The 7,234-nt window shown below is 44.6% G+C and overlaps 1 pseudogene; it reads right to left on the reverse strand.

Annotated features, from left to right (window-relative positions):
- Window positions 1–5,550, reverse strand: part of LOC137202924 (small ribosomal subunit protein eS10-like) — a 120,907-nt pseudogene extending 115,357 nt beyond the window's left edge.
- Window positions 5,551–7,234: the final 1,684 nt, after the last annotated feature.

The raw sequence follows: 7,234 nt of genomic DNA on the forward strand, positions 1-7,234 counted from the left end.
AAAACTAAAAATAGAGCTACCATACGATCCAGCAATCCCTGGGCATACATCCAGAGAAAATTCTAATTAGAAAAGATACATGCACTGCAATGGTCATAGCAGCACTATTTACATTTGGGAAGCAACCCAAATGTCCATCAACAGATGAATGGATAAAGAAGATGCAATATAGGGACTTCCCTCGTGGTCCAGTGGTTGAGAATCCGCCTTCCAATGCAGGGAACGTGAGTTCGATCCCTGGTCAGGGAACTAAGATCCCACATGTTGTGGGGCAACTAAGCCCGCGCACCACAACTAGAAAGAAGTCCACATGCCACAACTAGAGAGGAGCCTGCACACCACAACTAAGACCCAACGCAGCCAAATAAATAAATATTTTGCAGTAACATGGATGGACCTAAAGATTATCAAACTAAGTAAGTCAGACAAAGACAAATATCATGTGATATCACTTATATGTGAAATCTAAAATATGATATAAATGAACTTATTTACAAAACAGAAACAGACTCACAGAAAACAAACTTATGGTTACGAAAGGGAAAAGGGGGTGGGGGAGAGATAAATTAGGAGTTTGGGATCAGCAGAGACAAACTACTATATCTATAAACAACAAGGTTCTACTGTGTAGCACAGGGAACTATATTCAATATCTTGTAATAAACCATAATGGAAAAGGATATGGAAAACAAAACAAAAAACTCTGCCTTGCCACTGGCTGGTCTCTTGGATTTCTATCTCTTTTTATTGTTGTCTCTCTTGGACTCTTCTTATCTTTGCTGCTGGTGTGGTAAAAGAGACTTGGGATCGACCATTTGCTTGGGAGGGATGCCCATCCTGGTGAGGACCAGAGGGTGGGTGGCCAAGGCCAGCTCTGCTCCAGTTCCCCTAGAGAAATGCTCTCTTTCCTTTGTTCTTTCCTTTGGGGGTGCTCTTCCGGCCTCCCCTCCTGATGGACGTGGTAATATCTAAAAGTCAGTATGCAGGGGGTAGGCCTAGTGGAAAGAAACTAAACATGCTTTTGTTCTAGGTCTTTGCCAGAGGTATAGAAGGACAGCCTTGACCCACATGTGGTTGAGCCCAGCTAACAGGGCTAAAGGGTTTGAGGTCATAAATCTGACATTTGCATAGAAGGTCCCTTCCACATAGCTCCTTCATGATTCTCTGATTTAGCTCTCACGTGGAGCAAATCCAAGATTTCTAGCACTTTATGACTTATCTTAATTCAATTAAATCCAATGAGCACTTACGAGCCTAATATGGGTAAGACTCTCTCAAAATCAGAAACAAATTTTTATTATAGCTTGTGAAGAAACGAGTTTATTTTGACATGTTTATGACAGTTATTGATGACTTGGCATTGCACGCGATGTGGTCCGCACAAAGTTGGTCCCAGTCCTTTAAAAAGCAAATGTTTAGGGCTTCCCTCGTGGCACAGTGGTTAAGAATCTGCCTGCCAATGCTGGGGACACAGCTTCAAGCCCTGGTCTGGGAAGATCCCACATGCCGCGGAGCAACTAAGCCCGTGTGCCACAACTACTGAGCCTGTGCTCTAGGGCCCACAAGCCACAACTACTGAGCCCACGTGCCACAGCTACTGAAGCCCATGTGCCTAGAGCCCATGCTCCGCAACAAGAGAAGCCACCACAATGAGATGCCCTCGCATCGCAATGAAGAGTAGCCCCCGCTCGCCGCAACTAGAGAAAGCCGGCGCGCAGCAACAAAGACACAAAGCAGCCAAAATAAATAAATTTTCAAAAAGCAAACGTTTAATTTTGGAATGACTAAGACCACCAGTGGCAGGCAGTCTGTGTGAAAACTGGCCAGCTAAGTTGAAGGGGAGTCAAAAAGCTTTTAATTAAAACTGCTGAACAAAGTTCCCTCTCTGGCCTTCCTAGCCCTCACTCAAGGCCCTGCCTTCCTCTTCCCTGTGATTCTCAGCAATGGCCCGTGGTATGTGCACAGCGTGCTACCCATGGAGGCCACAGATCCTGTTAGGCATTTTTATTCCTATTCAGTTCAGTCTTCTCCCAGGACCTGACCTCTAACTATTTACATTGTACACTTTGAAAGTCTTGATCTATTGCCAAAACTTAAAATAATCCTCTACACTGTTAACCTTTTCACTCACTACCTCCTCTCCTTCCTGGCTGCAACTGAAAACTTGGATTTCCCTGGAGGACTCTTGTGTCTTGCAGCCCTCACAAGTGGAGACAGCTCATCTGTGCACACATGCTCTATCTGATGGCCAGAGGTAGTTTCTCCTGGCTTTAGGCTTCTGCCACATTGCTCTTGCACATTTTTTCAAAAGCCTTCCCTTTGAAAAAATTCATATCAATCAACTTCCCAGCTCTATTGGTTTCCTATGACTGCTGTAACAAACTACCACAAACTAAGGGGCATAAAACATCACAAATTTATTGTCTTAGCATAAACAGAACTCCAAAATGGATTTCACCGGGCTGAATCAAGGTGTCAGCAGGTCTGCATTCCCTCTGGAGGCTCCAGGAGAGAATCTATTCCCTTGCCTTTTCCACCTTCTATTGGCTGCTTGCATTTCTTGGTTTGTGACCCCTTCCTCCATCTTCAAAGCTGGCAATCGCATCACTCAAACCTCTGCTTCCACAGTCTTCACATCTCTTCTGCTGACCCCAGCCTCCTTTTTCTCTTTTAAGGACACTTGCAATTACACTGATCCTATCTGGATAATTCACGATGCTCTCCCCATCTCAAAATCCTTAACTTAATCACATCTGCAAAATCCCTTTTGCTATGTAAGGTAACAGATTTATAGGTTCTGAGGATGAGGACATGGACATGTTATTCCCCTTCTCTCCACCCCTATACTTCCCACCCCCAGAAAGCCCAGGCATTCCCCTAGTCCCCTTATATCAGCTCCTCTAATGCAGAGATCTCTGTCTTCAACCCTCCCATCGTCCTCAATGATGTCTAGCCTTGATCTCTTGGTTCCTCGATCTCTTTGTGCCCTTCACCTTATCCCTCTAGGTCTCTTTTTTTTGGCAACCCTGGGCCTTGTCATCACTCGTATTTGTACCTCCTCAAGCGCTTCAGAAATCCTACTCAGGGGCTTCCCTGGTGGCGCAGGGGTTGAGAATCCGTCTGCCAATGCAGGGGACATGGGTTCGATCCCTGGTCCGGGATGATCCCACATGCCGTGGAGCAACTAAGCCCGTGCACCACAACTACTGAGCCTGCGCTCTATAGCCCACAAGCCACACTTACTGAAGCCCGCGTGCTACAACTACTGAAGCCCACATGCCTAGAGCCCGTGCTCTGCAACAAGAGAAGCCACCGCAATGAGAAGCCCACGCACCGCAACAAAGAGTAGCCCCCACTCGCCGCAACTAGAGAAAGCCTGCGCGCAGCAACAAAGACCCAATGCAGCCAAAAATAAATAAATAAAATAAATATTTTTTTTAAAAAAAGAAACAAATCCTACTCAGACCAAGGTCTCCACTTCTTCCCTCTAGACGTGCTCTTTGACTTCACTGAGACCTGAGTCTCCAAATTCTGATCTGTAAACAACCCACTCTCTAGTTAATCTCTTCCGTGACATGTTTGTCAAGAACTCCATTTCCTGTGCCTCTTTGGCATCTTTTCCATCCTTCCTTAGTGACCCAGGCCCTGGCAGAATCTGACCATGAGGGTTTCAGAGTCATGTGGGAAAGAATCCTATCGCTACACTGCCTGGTGTCCCTACAAGCTGGTCCATCCAAGATGCTCCACAGGGCTTTCTCTTGCCTCTGGTGAGCTCCCTCTCACAGGCTCCATGTTGAAAATTCCAAACACAGACTTCTCCTCAAACCTCCCACACAATCTCCACATCCCTCACCCTTGGCATGGGATGTGTTCTCAGAATCCAAAGAGAAAATAGAGGCCACACAAGTCAGAGCCTCCTGCCTTTGCTGATCCACCGAAAATGCATCTCTTCTCCCCTCTTTTGGTTAGAGGGAAAGGGGTCCTTCTTCTTTCAAAGGCCAAGCCCTCTCCCGTGTGCTAAATCCCCTCTCCATCAATTTCCTCCTCTGTTAGACAAACTTAGTCTTCCTCCAATCACTCTTCTTCTTCATAAACACATTCATATTTTTCTAGTCTAAACATCATCCTTCCCTTCACACTCGCCTACCCTCAAGAGACGCGTCAAATCTCTCTTTCCCTACAAAGTTGGTACAGGGATAAACTGCAGAACATCACCGAGCCTGAAAAAAGCTTACTCCTTCAGTATGAAATGAGGTGAACTCAGCCTCCTCTAGAATGATCCAAAAGTAGGAAAGGATATAGGTTTGGGGCCTAAACCTTATACAGGATAGTAGTGGGGTTGTCCTTGCAAAAAGAACACAAAATTAGGTACAAACATACAAGGCCTCGGAAGGGACAGGTAAAAGTAATGGGTCTTGAAGCTCAAATCTTATAAGTTTCACAGCAGATCTGCCCCTGCCCAGGGGACAGTGTGGAGCCACTCCAGTCATTGAGAATGTCACTGAGAAAGCACACATCTAGCAACTGCATTATGCTCTTTGAGAAAAGTGCTTCCCAGAGGTTAGTAAGCATATCATCGCTAGTATTCAAGATTTGGGGGGAATAACAGATAATCAATTTTTTTTGTCAAAGCTACGTCTTTAGCTTTACAGTTGCCTTCTATTTGTGGCAAGGGATACTGGCTTTCCATTTATGCTCATAACGTAACATTTTCTTTTAAAATAAATCTGTTTTCTTAATTTTTAAGTAAGTTAATTTTTTGAAATTAAGCTAAAGATAGTACACACTGGAGGCACATGGATATGGCAAATATTATGAAAATGGTATGAGAATGATCATGTTTGGGAAACACTGAAGCCAAAGAAATGGGATGGTTTCTCTAAGAGAAAAATCCAGAGAAAGAAAATCTGTCAGTATGATTCTACTGCTGCTCAAAGGAGACAAGAACCACAACCAGTAAACACGAGCACCTGTTGGTACGTCCCTGGTGGAGATGGATGCACTAGGTATGACAGATTGAGGACACCAGTCATATTACCTAGATGAGTCCTCTCACTCTGCGTTCACGCTTCCTGGTAACATTTTGATTATAATTAGGCTTTGCCAGCAAGCCATAGCGCTCTCATCTGTAAACTATGAACATCTGGATTTCTCAGTAGTCTATTACTCAGTACCAATTAATCAATCAACATTCGGTTTTCAAACATAAGCTCTCATGGACTTGGAGCCCTGTGTTGGCAAACTCTGCTTCTGAGCCTGCCAGACCGAGGACTGGAGATAAGTTGGTCAAGGTGATGTCACCTGTATACTTGTGTAGGTGGCCAGCCCCCACAGCTTCTTCCTCCGGTGGCAACTGACCTGCTGCACGGCTTTTACATCAAACCGCTGCCTCATTTGCTCCTCAGCATTTACAGTCAGCCTCTGGCCCTGATGTTCACCTAGTCTGCCCTCAGGATGTACATCCATGGGCTTCTTATCTGATCTGGGCTTCGATTTAGAGCGCATCTTCATTGGCCTCTTTTTGAATGCTTTTGAGCCTTCAATGTCCATCATCTACTTTCATGGTTCGCTGTCAAATATTTTAAAAACTATTTCCTTAGAGTCACAGATGTAGAAAACAAACTTATGGTCACCAGGGGGGACAAGGGGGGGAGGGATAAATTGGGAGACTTGGATTGACATATACATACTACTATATATAAAATAGATAACTAATAAGGCCCTACTGTATAGCACAGGGAAAACTCTACTCAATACTCTGTAATGACCTATATGGGAAAAGAATCTAAAAGGAGTGGATATATGTATATGTATAACAGATTAATTTTGCTATATACCTGAAACTAACACAATATTATAAATCAAATATACTCCAATAAAAAAATTTTTAAATAAAATAAATTTAAAAAATTAAGACTATTTCCCGCCCAGACCCCACTTTTGCTTGCCCCTTAAACATGGATATCTCCAAGGCAAAGAGCAGGGGACTGGGGTCAGACCACTTGAGCCACTTGAGTTCTAATCTACTTATCAATTATGTGAATTTAAGCAAATCACTCTAAATCTCTCTAAACTCAGATTATTCTTCTGAAAAACAATAATAACAATAGTAGCTTCTAAATAAAATTTGCTGTCAGCTTTTTTTTTTTTTTTTTTGGTGGCTGGTGGGATCTTAGTTCCCTGACCAGGGATTGAACCCAGGCCCATGCCAGTGAAAGCACCGAGTCCTAATACTGGACGACCAGGGGACTCCCTGCTGTCAGCTTCAAATGAGATAATCCATGTAAAGTGTAGTGCTTGGTGTGTGATGAACACTCAGGAAGTGACAGACACCTTTTTCTCAGCCACATCCACGGCTTCCAGCCTTGAGCTTTCTCCCAAGCACCAAACTGATATTTTAACTACCTGCTAAGTTCTTTTCCATTCTAATTGATCTTCCACAATACTATAGAGTTTTATCTTTCTTTTAAAAATAATCTATGTCATCACTTGTCCAGTTACCATGTGATCAACTCCAGGCCTTTCACATCCTGGCTACAGCTCACCTCCTCACTCCCCTGCCACCACACGGAGGGACATCGTACCTCCTGCACCGAGGCTGCAACAAATACTTTGCTCTCTCTCAAGTGTCCTGCGCTCGTCTGAGACTTCTGTTCCCTCAGCCTACACACTCTCCTGGCAAACTCCCACCCAGCTTCAGGGCTCTGCTCAAACTTCCCTTCCACTGTGACACCTCCTCTGGATGAGGACTATCAATTTCCTATGACAGTGCTGATCATGTTGCACTGACACTATCTGGGTCTGTCTCCTTCACTTGACTGTGAGCCCCCCGAGGGCGAGCATCTTACTGCTTGCATATTGTTTTCCTAGCTCCATACCTGTCATAGTAGAAACAGGAGGTAGGTGGGCACTGAGAAGGCGGCCAGCAGCAGCTACCACTGGTGGAGGAATTGCCAAGCTCCACACACTAGGCTTAGCATCCTACAGCTATTGCTTCATTCAGTCCACCTTTATAATCAATCCTTCTTCCATCTTCTGTAACATTTGCCTGAGAAATCTCCATCTCTGGTAGTATTAGCTTGCTGGGGCTGCCGCAACAAAATTCCACAGACTTGGGGGCTTGAGCACCAGAAATTTTATTTTCCTCAGAGTTCTGGAGACCAGAAGTCCATGATCAAAGTGCCGTCAGGGTTGATGTCTGGTGAGAGCTCTACTTCTGGTTTGCAGACAGCCA

Source organism: Pseudorca crassidens, chromosome 11, assembly GCF_039906515.1.
Source record: "Pseudorca crassidens isolate mPseCra1 chromosome 11, mPseCra1.hap1, whole genome shotgun sequence".
Taxonomy (NCBI): domain Eukaryota; kingdom Metazoa; phylum Chordata; class Mammalia; order Artiodactyla; family Delphinidae; genus Pseudorca; species Pseudorca crassidens.